Raw genomic sequence first — 13,686 nt, 5'->3', positions numbered from 1 at the left:
CGGCCGGGCGGAGACCCGCAGGTAATGCCTCCGACCGTCCGGCGGAGACCCGCCGGGGCAGCGGCGCGCCCCTGGAGACGAAGGCCGGCGCTGGGGAACTCAGGCCTTTGGGCCGAAGACCGAGCCACAGTGGGCCGGTTGCTCATGGAAGCCCATCACTCGAAGACGGTATGGCAGGATTGCCCCGCGAACAAGAGGCTAGCGACGGAATATTCCAGGAATGTACTGTAGCAGTTGAGGGGCATTGTAATAAATTCTGTTATGTAGTAGTTGAGCCCTATAAATATGGGACACTTGTAACCGTGAGAGGGGGTTGGTGGATGAATTAATGAAACCCTAGCTTTCCGAGCCATACCCTTACTCGACACTCTCCCCCTTTGTCATTTCCTTCCCGAGCCTCCGCCCAAGGCCGACCGTCCGTCAGGCGGAGGCCTTGGCCACTTCCACGTAGTTTGAAACCGCCAGTTTCAACAAAATTATTTGAAACCCCAACTTGAAATCTTTCTTATTTGTCCACCCTTTAAGTTAGGAGAATATTGTCTATCTATGTGTTATGTAATGGATGTGAACATGTCTGACAATTTCCTATTCTATATATGTGAACCTGGAAGCTAAATGATCAAATCGTTTAAGCTATGTTACTGTAGTGTCGTTATGTTATAATCATGTTGCATGCGAAACCTGGATGTTATTGGCCATCTCATGTTAGTCATTTTTATGCACCTAATTGATTTATAATGAATGCATCATATTTATAAGATGATGCTGTGCCTTTAATTTATGAGATCTCTTAATTTATAGAAGCAATTAAAAAGGGAAGTGTAACATTTAAAAGAAATGCCAAAAAAAGACAGCAATAACCAGCACATGGGGTGAGAACATGCATTAACTGCCTGGACCGAAGGAATACAGCAGGGGCAAAACAATCTTTTTACATGAGATTTAACACCGTTAAACCTTCAAACTGACAGAAGTATCAGATAGGTAAGGAAAATTGAAAGGTTGGACAAATAAGAAAGATTTCAAGTTTGATTGACAATTAAGAGTGCACAAATTTTTTCAGTGTCAAATAGAAAATTTTCTCTTAATAATTCTAATGTTATGTAGAAGTTATCTTGTAATAGTATCATTTTTATATATCTTACTATATTGTTTTTGTGGAACAATTATTACGAACACTATTTAGTACTCCCTACATTCCAAATTGTAAATAGTTTTGGTTTTTATAAACATATTACTTTCACTGCATACCTAGATATACATTAAGAAGCGACAGAATGACTTCCAATTTAAAATAGATGGAGTATCTTAAGAAAACACTAGTAAATTAGAACAACAACAAATCTACAACTTTTTCTTAGCTATTTCTAGCGTGAAGCTGAACTAATAACCAATTATGATAAAAAAGATAATATCGGTAAGCTAAAATTTATATTTAATTATTGAAATGAGAAAAATAAAATTGTAATTGAACAATAAGAATATATGATATCTGAAATAGATACGGATCCGAACGATCCGATTATTCATATTCAAGTGTATTTGGATCTTATTTATATTTATTTTAAATTATGGATATAAATATCAAAAGTGTGATGTCCGGTTCGATAGCTAGGACAACGTCACATACACTGGGACCTAACGATGACCATTTATCTTAAATCGTGGGTGGTCCTAGAGCTAACAGACGCGACATCACGGTGTTCCATGTAAGGCAAGTAATGACAGTGAGCAAAAAAAAGTTAAAGGACTAAAATGCACTTTGGTAGTTCACAGGTGAAATCGAATTCAAAATATAAAGTTTAAGGACTAAGAGGATCACTTTGATAGTTCTAGGATGAACATGAGCCAAAAAATAATATACTTATTATATTTGGATATCTCATTACATGATTTATTTCCTAAAATCATTACATTGATATTTACTTATAACAAAGTTAAATGGGTATGGGATGCGAATCCATATGCGAACTATTTGTTTTGTATTAGTATTGATATTCAGATCCGTATCCACATCTAATAAAAATTATAAAAAATAGTAACATTCGTATTTCATACGTATTCGATCTGTTCCATCACTAGTTTTGCGGCAGCTTGCTCTGGAGTTTCGAGAACTGTCACTACAGCCTACAGGAATCACTACAGCAGTGTGTATACATAGGCAAAGCCGCAAAGGATACGCTAACACGGTTGAGACCCATAAAGGCAGAAACGCCATGGTCCGGATATCACGCGGTTATTAACTGGATTGGACGACCACATACAGATACGCGTCTCCGTGTTTCAACACCTAAAGCCCATGAACCAGGGTTCCAACTTTCGTCGAAATTTCACAAATTTCGATGGTGGCTAATAAAAATTCTCAAATTTCGTATTACACTAATACATATGCAGTATTTTTCTATGCTTCATGTTGCATATTTTTCTATTCAATATATATGGTCTTAAATTGCTAAACTTTTGTTTATATCTATTTTTTTTAAACATACTTTATGTTTAACTCTCTAAAAACATTCTGGCTGAATTTCAGTAATTTTGAAGGTGGCCGAAAGTTTTCTAATACTGAAATTGAAAACAAACAAAATGTCCACTACTCGAGCATCCATCCTAACTCGACAGAGTCGGCATCTCATCGTGTATTCATCTTTGCTTTTGGAAGTGGGAGGCGACGACAACCTGCCTGAGATCCTTCATGCATGCATATGGCTCTCATAGAAAAGGAGGAATTGGTCATATTATTCGGCTGCCTTTCACTTTGTAGACGTGTGTGCTGCAAGGGTGGAAATGACCAAAGCACTGAGAACTCATCGTGTATTCATCTTTGCTTTTGGAAGTGGGAGGCGACGACGACCTGCCTGAGATCCTTCATGCATGCATATGGCTCTCATAGAAAAGGAGGAATTGGTCATATTATTCGGCTGCCTTCCACTTTGTAGACGTGTGTGCTGCAAGGGTGGAAATGACCGAAGCACTGAGAACTCATCGTGTATTCATCTTTGCTTTTGGAAGTGGGAGGCGACGACGACCTGCCTGAGATCCTTCATGCATGCATATGGCTCTCATAGAAAAGGAGGAATTGGTCATATTATTCGGCTGCCTTCCACTTTGTAGACGTGTGTGCTGCAAGGGTGGAAATGACCAAAGCACTGAGAATCGCGAAAGCTTTGAGCATCTCTAGCAGTCCCTTAACATATCTCTATTTTCATAAAATTATCATATTAGTAGAAGAAAATGCTTTTTTTCTTTCTCTAGCAATCCTACGATACTCTTTTGTTAATGGACATCTATATTTTTCTCATCTTCTTCTTAAATAAAGAGGGAGTTACATCTCTCTCAATAACACGAGGCCCACTTTAACCATCACTTTTCAGCTATTATATACACATATGTACTGCCTATATCTCCATAAAAATATTATGTTACCTTAGTATTTATATATTAGAGTATAGATTATCGAGAGGCTAATAGAGATAATGCTCTTAGTCGAGTCAAGTCTGTCCGCTCGAAACATCTACCACTATCAGCCCACTAATTCATCGTGATCGTCGATCGTAGGTATGGAAAACGACAAAACCAAAATATAACTACTAAGGGCCCCATTGCTTCTCAGAAGTTTGTGGGTTATTACGTGTAGCACCCGGTTTTAAAAAGAAAACCAGATACATACTATATGGAAGCCCAGGAAGTCAAATCTCACATATAGCTACAAATAAGGGTAATAGCAGAAGACAATGCTCAATATATAACATACTATGTATAAAGGATATAACCTTAGACAGCAAACAGCGGAAAGACAACTCCGATCTTTGGGTGAAGACTCCAGTTCCACAGGGACAACTGACTGGTTGATCACAAGCCTAATTCCTCCAAACTCTAACAATCTGGTACCTATCCGGGATTTTTATCCAAATAATTGAAAAATAAAGCAAGCATAAGTACATGTCGTACTCAACAAATATAACACGGGGTTTATGAGGCTCAAAAGGCTGACACTGGTTTAACTGCGATTAGCTTTTAATGAGTCATGATTTTAGCAATTAGGTGGCAACAAGTTTATTCACAAGCCCATATAAACACATGATCAGGTCAACATGAATAAGGAATAGCATAAACAGTAATAATTAGTGAGCATCTTCATCATCCGTATCATTAGTGTTCATCATCTATTCCATAAGGGTCCAAGGCCGCTCGTGACTGTGAGCACGGCTGATATACCAATTTTACACTCTGCAGAGGTTGTACACTTTCACTGTGAGTCGCGATTTACCCTTTTGCCCGAGGTAGCTAATCTCTTGACCTACTTCTAAGGAAGGTCGGCAGGGTTCACTATGAAACCTTTCAAAGGTTCGTCTAACAAGTTAGGGCCATTAGATTCACTCGGCAAACAGATGTAGAGCCCCCCTTCCCGATGGCACAATGACGCGCAGCCTATACACAAGGGGACAGAAGCCGCACTATACCTGATTCAGCAAGCCATTCTTACGCCAATAAAGGTAACCACTAACAAGCTAGAAAAGGTCCTCATACTGAACTAAAGCCAGAGCCATGTAGCCCTCACAGCTGTACTGTAAGTCCCGGATGATCACTTACAGATAAGTCCTTAGGGAGAGGAATCTAGAGCACTATAAAAACAGCCTAATGCTCTAGCCCCCTTGTTCCATGTTGCTAAAAAGCATCTTTTAGAGTTTATTGCATATACCATTAGTCAAGTTACAAGATCATGGTTGTAGTTGAGAATTAGCATCATACTACCCAATGCAATACCCCATAGGTATCAAGGCACATGGTACCAAAAGACTAGGATATCCTTAGTGGTAGTCAAGGTAGACACATGCAGCATGAATTAAATGATTAAAGGTGTATATGACAACATAGAAGATCCCATGCTATACTTGCCTTAAACTTAGATCCTTCTTCTGTTGATTTGTAACCTCCAAAGAACTGCCTCTTGATCACCACGTAAAACTCACCGACTGGACAAGATTATAAAGCACCACACAAGCATCCGAACAGACATGCATAGCATTCAAACATAGCTATATTAGAACAACACATCAATAAGTGAAAAAGAATTTGAAATCAAATCTACACGTTGCTACGATCACACAGACGCAAAAAGCACGCTAATCGGAGCTACGGTGAAAAGATACATCTACCGATAGATTTGCTTCGAAAAGAAACTATAGGCTTTATTTATTTTAGCTATATAAAACATGTATAAGATACTTCAGAGAAATACCTTAATTGAATTAAGTCAAATTATACTTGATTTAGAAAAACAAGGTAAAACTAATCATATAATTGACCAAGGTGAAAAGCCTAAGTTACTTTTAATTAGAAAAATCCAATTGCATAATCATTATTCAAGTTAGGCGTTAAACCATGAAATTTCAGAGCTCTTGACATGGAAAACATTGATACTAATGCGTAGATTATATCGTTACGAATCTAACGCAACTTGAACTGGTTAAATCGGAGTTAACACGGAGAAGATATGGCTTAATGAAGATAGTGGCAATTTTATAAATAGATGAAACTTGATTTTTGAATTTAAAATAAATAAAATCTGATTTTAAACTGGCAAAGGACTGCGGGTACTATTTAAAGAAAAGGCAGGGGTGAAAACAGAAGAAAGAGGGACCTCTTTTTAAATACTGTTGAACACAGTTGGACTGCGGGTTGATTTCAATGAAGGGGAGGGGCTCTTTTGCAAAAGGGGATAGGCGAAGGGGTATCGGCCTCTGGTGGCCGTTGGATCTGAATTAGATGGTTCGGATTAGACAGAGAAGGGGAGGGGAGTACTGCCGAGCCGGAACAGTAGCAGGACGGCGGCGTATTCGCCGGCGATGGCAATTTCTCGCCGGAGAAATTGGGGAAAAGCTCTAGGGACCTTAATCAAGCTCGGGATTGGCACTGGGAGCTAGAGAGGGAAACGACGAACTCGACTTAGTGAATTATAGCGGCTAAGCGTGGGCAGAGGTGGCTAGCGGCGAGCAATGGTGAAAACAGAGCAATGGCGACGCAGGGTAAGGCAACACAGAGCGAGATAGAGAGAGATAAGGGGCTTGGCGTTCTCAAAAACATGACACGAAGCTCGGGGAGGCACTTATGGGCACGGAGGAGCAGCTAATCGTCACGACAGCGTAGAGCTTCTTCACGGTGAGATCTCGACAGCGGCGCTAGGGCACAGGGCGGCATAGCGGCTTGAATTAGGGTTAGGCGAGGGCGGGCGATGCAGGGGCGTGGTATTTATGAGTCTTTGTGGCATAGGGCTCATGCCACCGGGAAGAAACAGGAAGGAGAAGGACATGGCCACGGCAGAATCCGACGTGGCTATGTGAGGAAGAAGACGGTGCCGACAGGGCGGGTCCACCGGTCAGCGAGAGAGGGAGCGGGTCCAGGACGTCAAACAGAGAGAGGGAGAAAAGGGGGAAGAGCGGAGGCGCGAGGCCACTGGGCCGGCTGCGGCATTGTCCTGTGCGGGGAAGAGCTGAGGGGGAAGAGAGAGGCTAGGCTGGATTGGGCCCGAGGGGAAAGAAGCAGGCCATCGGCTCAAGGGAGCAGGCCGGCTGAGCTAAAAGAGAGAGGAGGGAGATAGAGAGAGCAGCTTTTCCATTTTCCTTTTTGTTTTCTCATTTCAAAACCAATTTCAAATATAAACCAAATTCCTTAATGAAATTTTTATTTCCCTATATTTCATGAGCACATAAAATACCAAAATAAATCATTTTAATCCTATTTCAAAAGAGGCAAATTTTAGGGTGTTACATTACGTTAGGCGTGACTCTCCTGTGGCTTCCACATTAGCAATGGCCTTGAATTCAAGGTGGAAAATTAGTACATTTTTCACTCTAATCCATATGGACTGAGAGAATCAGTTTATGAAAAGATGGCTAAACACAGAGCAGGCTTTAAACATTTGGATGGTTCTTTAGACTATACGGTTATACCACGGCCCAATCACTAGGGTCACGCCTGCAGGCACTGCAGTGTGGTCAGAGCCATAACTTGGATCATGTTAGGTGATCCAGTGACTTTCTTAAGGAAGAACCTGCTGGCAAATCAAGGCAAAGAACCAACAAAACTGAATTGGAAGTAGGATTATCTGGTGACATGAGGCCCAAGCACATTGAGCATGCTGGCTACCTGGATGCTTGCCGTGTTAAAAATCGTCCTTGACCCATGCTGCCCACAGCAGTTCTTGGGCCACATTTACGCAAGGACCGCCCTGACCCACCGAAGAAAATCCTTTGAGGCCCAACAATTCCTGCGCCAAGCCAACCAATTCTACTTGCTCCGTCCTCGACTCCTCGCCGCCGACGCTGCCAAGTGCCGCACTTTGCTGTTCATAGGTCGCCGCAGGGTCGGTACTCGCCAGTCACTAGAGCAAGCGGAACAGCCTGAGCGGGGCATGCTTCACTGCTCTCCTCGGGCTCGGGATCCCATCCTCTCTCCTCCAAGGCTCGCAGCACGAGCAGACGGTTGAGGCGTTTATCCGTGGCCTTGGCTACTGTTGTCTCCTTGAATTGGTAGGCTCCCTTGCGCCATGGTCATTTTCAGTGGAATTTATTGCTTTATGTATGTAATACCGATAGTTGGTACAAAATATTCAAAATATAGGTACTGATGATCCACGCGCGCTCGCACTTACAGAAGTTTTATAAGTCTAATATGTGACAAGCTAATTCAGATTTTCCATATGTAGGGTAGACTTGTACATACTTTCATATCTGCAAATGCGACTTTGAAGTTCTGTGTTGAATACACGTGATGGCCGTGCTATTGATAATGTCATGAAAGGACAACGAAGTTGGTACTGTCATGCAAGGACATTGAAGGAAAGAGTGAGTTTGCCATATCTTTCTGTTCTCATATATGAGTGTCAATTCACATTAGTCTGATGCCTACTGGAATCATGTGCTAGCCTGATTATGACAAAAAGTGCAGCAACGTGTTGCAGTTGAAATCATGTATTAGTCTGATGCCTACCGGAGCCACTGATTGAGCCATTGGCAATTGATATCAAATTATCAATAGACTTGTCGACAACCACAACTATGTTCATATAGAACCTTATCTTTAATACAGGGACCTGATGCTATACCCTATATGCATCTACAGAAAATATAGAAGGGATACAAGCCATCATATAGAAGGATACAAGCCATCTGATCTACAGTACATTGTGCATATTATACATAAAATGAATCTGTGTGAAACAATCTCATCCAAAGATACGAAATTAAATGTAACTTCTAAATATATGATATCTTAGATGCAGCAGTATATAAGCAAACCCTCTATAATCTTAGCATAATGTAGTTAGCGTCGCCTAAACGAAGATACAAATTCTTGTTCCAAACTGTAGCATCTCGAGGTCTCTTGAGGTTATGTGCAGCATTAATAAGATCGATATGTTTAAGTGAGTTCTTAGATTTTCCACATAGCAAAGGCTCAATATCTCCATCTTTTTCGGGTAAATGATGTCTTTTTCTCAGCCTCACTGTTCTTAAGAATTGCAACCTCATCTCCACTTCTTTCATAGACGGCCGCTCTCCTCCTTTTACCCTTAAGCATGCTTCTGCAAGTAAGGCAATTTCACTAATCTCTTCCTAGTCTGCTTCTTCCACAACTTGAGTATCCATTATTTCAATAAGAGACCCTTGGTGAAGTCCTTCAATGAAGAAATGGGACAAGCTTTGCTTTGCACCTAAATCATTAATAAAAAATGGCTTCTTTCTTGTCAAAAGTTCCACAAGTATTACTCCAAAACTATATACATCACTCTTCTCCGTTAGTTGACCGGTATGATAATACTCTGGATCCAAGTAACCAAATGTTCCTTGAACAATTGTCACCACATGGGTCTCATCAAGTGAAAGAGATCTTGAAGCACCAAAATCTGAAACCTTTGTGGTGAAGTTGTCATCCAATAGTATATTTGAAGACTTGACATCTCTGTGGAAAATTGGTATTGTAGCTGCTGAGTGTAGATAAGCAAGAGCCCCTGCTGCTTCTGTTGCAATCCTAATGCGATCATCCCATGAAAGCAAGCATTTTAATGTAGTATCAGTGTGAAGAAGTTCATACAGAGTTCCATTTGAAATGAATTCATATACAAGGAAGGGCACCACATCTTCTAGGCAGCAACCAAACAGTTTCACCACATTACGATGACTGAATTGAGACAAAATGACAACCTCATTGATAAATTGGTCTATCTCTGTTTGCTCCGCTATTTTGTATTTTTTATGGCCACCACACGTTGGTCTGATAGAATCCCTTTATAAACTGTTCCATGTCCTCCACGACCAAGAACACGAGTAGCTTCAAAGTTGTTAGTCGCCTCCTCTAGTTCCTCCAATGAGAATATCTTTGTTTCGCTAGCAGCGCTTTCATCTGAGATCAGTTGCTCCAATAGCAAACCTTGATTTTTCTTGAAGTATGCTCGTCAGATTCTACTTTGGATGCCTTTTTTCCACTTATTGGCAATTATAATTATACCCAAGGCAATAAATATGGATCCAATGCCACAGCTAGTTCCAATTGCAATACCTATATGCACTTGCTATTGTCATGAAATCATGTTAACGTTTACAAACTATAATTTCAAGGAAGTTTTGTTTGCTATGGCTTACCCAAAAGAAGATTCCGTTGTTTAGCTGATGTAACACACCTCCTCTTGATGGAATCAAATTCTTGGGTATGAGAGCACTGTGTGCACCTATAGCTTCCAGGAATGTTTTGACATGTACCTTTGCAGTAGTTTGGCAGTGAGCATTCATCAATATCTGTAGACAGTCAATTCTCGTTATTTATATATGTTGATCATCATAATCTGTGGTTGCATACTTTCATACCAAGCCGATGAAAAGGAATCTTCTGTCTAAATCTGCCTAGTCGGATTTAACTACAAATTACAAATTTTTTAGAGTATGTGAACTTGTTAATTTTCTTTCCATGCATTTTCGGGTGTGAACTATGTTATGTTGTAGCACATAGTGAAGGAGGAAAGGTATGTACCTGTGCAGCCGTCCTGTATGTATGGATTTCCTGTGTAGCCAGTAGAACACTTGCAACGATATCCCATAAATGTTTTCCCATGGATCACGTTTTTGCAATCACTGTATCCACTGCGGCATGCATACTTACTTCTATTCCGATGCATAGCTTGTTCACAAGATGAATTTGTAACTGCCCATCGTATAACAATGTCATATTCCATAGAAAAATCAAATTCGTCTTCCACAGGGCCGTCGTCCATGTACGCGTCTCCCCTTTCGTTGGCCTGAGCTATTATTACTTCTTTCCCGGAGCTAGCATTGTTTAGCACGTTGCTAACCATCAGAGTCCCATCTTCTACTGACAGACCAGTCACGTGATACTGTGCATATCTTGTGCTAAAAAGCGTCTCATTTGCGGCTGTACAGTTAAGTAGGAACCTTTTGTTTCCGAAACAATCTTCTTCAAGCCCGAAAGGGAAGGGAATGGACATGTTCCCACATGACCTCTGGCAGTGTTCTTTAGGCTTGGGGTTGTAATCTGCTTCATAACAATAGATTGATAAGAGTAAGAACAAGAAGATAAAATGTTAAATATTTTCTTTTTTTTAGAGAAAAGCAAGCAGGGAGCACCTTGTTGCATGCATCCTTCGGAAAGGTAAGCATTGGCTGTGTAATATCTAAGATTATTTTCATTGTAGCAGGAGCTGCTGTAACCTCCATATGACTCATTTCGGCAATAGTTGTCGGTGGCACAAGCATAGCTTGCCTTGTTCATCTGCGCACTTTCGCAGCTTGGTTGGTCCATGATGGCAACCCAAAGTTCAGCGTCACCAATCTTGCTTGCATTTGTCCAACTTGAGAAAAGATCAGTCGCATTATTCGTGTAATAATCTCCATCATCCCACATGAAAGCCATGATGCCAGGGTGCAGAGGATCTGACTGTCCTGCCATATTACCAGCCCGAACAATTGTTCCTTGAAAGCCTGAGATGTCGTTTTGTAGACTGATGGAACAGCAACCAACCCCAAAGCAAGGCCCTTGATTTGGCAATACCTTGTCGTGGCACCTGCTCACGCAGGAGCCGATTGGGTTTCTCACAGAGTCAAACAAGTCAACATCAAAATCGCAGCCAAGGAAGAAGAAAGTGTTATAATAACTGATAGTAATACCCTTGGCGGGGGCATTCCAAGATATATTGTCACTGCTACAATAGATCTCGGCTGATATATTGTCACTGCTACAATAGATATGTTGTCACTGCTACATGGTGGCCGGTGGCCGCCAAGCCTCGCCTCGCCTCGCCTCGCTGCTGGTCCATTCCTTGTTGAGCACTGCAAAGGGAGGCCGTAGCCCACGCCAGATCTAGCGACTCCGTGCCCTCTCCGTCCGAGCCTTCTCTCCGACGGTGAGAGAGGAGAGGCTACTGACGGCCATGGGAGGAGCAGAGGAGGGAGGGGCCGGATCTCCGCCGCCCCGATGTAGCCTCGCCAGGCAGTGTCACCTCCACGCTGACGGAGAAGAAGAGGAGGGTGTGCGCCGGCCTCCCACCGATGGAAGAGAAGAGGAGGGTGACCGGCGGAGGAGAAGAAGAGGGGGTCACCGGTGAAGAGGAAGAGGAGAGGGCGGAGGAAAATAGGAGCTAGGGAGGGAGAGACAGAGAATGGCGAGGGAGGGATGGGGCGGGCGGGTAGCCACGGAAAAGGAATGTTAAGTGGGACCTATGTCTAAAACATTATTCTTTTCTGGACGTACTTCAAATGCTGCGATGATGTTTTTTTGGGACAAAGGGAGTACTAAAATATATTTAAAAAATAAATACGCATATCATTTTTCGAGGAGACAAACTTTTTTAAGTTTGACTAAGAATATAGAAAATAGTATCAATATTTGTATCTTCAAATAAGTTATTATAAAAGTATACTCATATTCAATCTAACGATTGTTAGTATACATCATAAATATTAGTATATTTTTATAAATTTAATCAAACTTAAAAAATTTGACTTCTCGGAAGCGAGATATACATTTATTTTAGGACGGAAGAAGTACTTTAAACTTCCTCTTCAATTCAAAAGGTAGGGATCCAAGATAATGAAGAGCTGTGTAGGACAACTTGGAGCTGAAGTGTTGAACTCCCAACTCAGAGAGCGGCGCCAAATGAGCTTATCAGTCACCCTTGCCTCAAGTTTACTTCTGTCAGTCGATCCCAGAGGTTTAGGAACTGTACCAGCGCCTGGACTGAGACACCACAAATGATCTCTGAAATCCACCGTCCCGCTTGCAAGGCCTTGTGCAGCCGATTGCGTGTTCTGCTTGGAGTGCATGCACTTGACTCTTGGAGACCAGCTGCGAGAGGGACGAGGTCATCTCCGAATTTCAGGTTTTGAAAGTTAAAAGGAGTGCGTTGTCCGGTATTCGAATTTGATAGTGCTTTTTAAATTCAGCAAAAAGCTCAGGGAAGCAAATCGACACTACTAGAAGATTTGTGTTAAACTCATCCGGCGTACATGCGCTGGCTGCAGGCGCAACGGGGGCCGGACGAGCAGTCGAGCACAGACAGCTAAGCCTGTGTCCTTGCTGCTTCATGCTCGTACCATGAAGTAATAAGTATCTCACTTAGCATTGGCTTGCATCTAGGCTCCTCGTCGTCCTTGGCCGAAGCTGCTGGCAAATGGTCAAGGCAAAGAACTAACAGCACTGAATTGGGAGTAAGGATTGTCCGGACATGAGGCCCCAGCGCGGTGAGCATGCTGCTGGCTGGCTGGATGGATGCTTGGCGTGTTAAAAGTCCTTGACCCACGCTGCCGACAGCAGTTCTTGGGCCATAGTTACGAAAGCATCGCCCAGGCCCATCAAGGAAAATCCTTTCAGGCCCAATTTCTGCGCCAATGCCTACTCCGTCCTCCAGCACCTCGACTCCTCGCCGCGACTCTGCCGAGCGCCGCACTTCGCTGTTCATAGGTCGCGGTAGGCGGCAGAGGCTCTGCCAAGCGGAACAGGCCCTCCGCCTCTTTCCTCCGACGCTCCCAGCACGAGCAGCCGGTTGATGCGTCCCCCGCGGCCTTGGGCCTTGGCTACTGTCGTCTCCTTCAATTGGTAGGCTCCTTGCGCCATGGTCATTTGTCAATGAAATGTATTGCTTCATGCATTACTGATAAAAAGGGCGTACCTAGTGCAGAGAGCTCCCGCTCTATGCGGGATCTGGGGAAGGGTGTTAGTGCAAGCCTTACCCTCGCCTGTGCAATGCGAGGAGACCACGACTCAAACCCGGGACCTTCCGGTCACAGGCGGTAAGACTCTACCGCTTGCACCAGGCCTACCGATAGTTGGTACAAAATATTCTGGAGATAGGTACTAGTCCCACGCGCGCTCACAATATATTATATCTCAGATAAATCAGTATCTAAGCAAAGCCCTTTATTATCTAGCACAAATGTAGTTAGCATGGCCTAAACGAAGACACACATTCTTGCTCCAAACTGTTGCACCTAGAGGTCTCTTGAGGTATTATATGGGTAGCATTAACAAGGTTGATATGTTCGAGTGAATTCTTAGCTTCTGCACGTAACAAAGGCTCAATATCTCCTTCTTGTTCAAATAAATGTTGTTTTTTTCTTAGCCTCTTTGTTCTTAGGAATTGTAACCTCATTTCTACTTCTTTCATAGTCGGTCGCTCTCCTC

General features: G+C 42.5%; 1 pseudogene; it reads right to left on the bottom strand.

Annotated features, from left to right (window-relative positions):
- Positions 1–8,300: 8,300 nt before the first annotated feature.
- LOC136465862 (wall-associated receptor kinase 5-like) lies at positions 8,301–12,372 on the bottom strand (annotated as a pseudogene).
- Between the last annotated feature and the right edge of the window lie 1,314 nt (positions 12,373–13,686).

The sequence above is a fragment of the Miscanthus floridulus genome, chromosome 7 (assembly GCF_019320115.1).
Source record: "Miscanthus floridulus cultivar M001 chromosome 7, ASM1932011v1, whole genome shotgun sequence".
Taxonomy (NCBI): Eukaryota; Viridiplantae; Streptophyta; class Magnoliopsida; order Poales; family Poaceae; genus Miscanthus; species Miscanthus floridulus.
The sequence above is the reverse complement of the archived record's forward strand: the minus strand, read 5'-3'. Positions and strand labels throughout refer to the sequence as shown.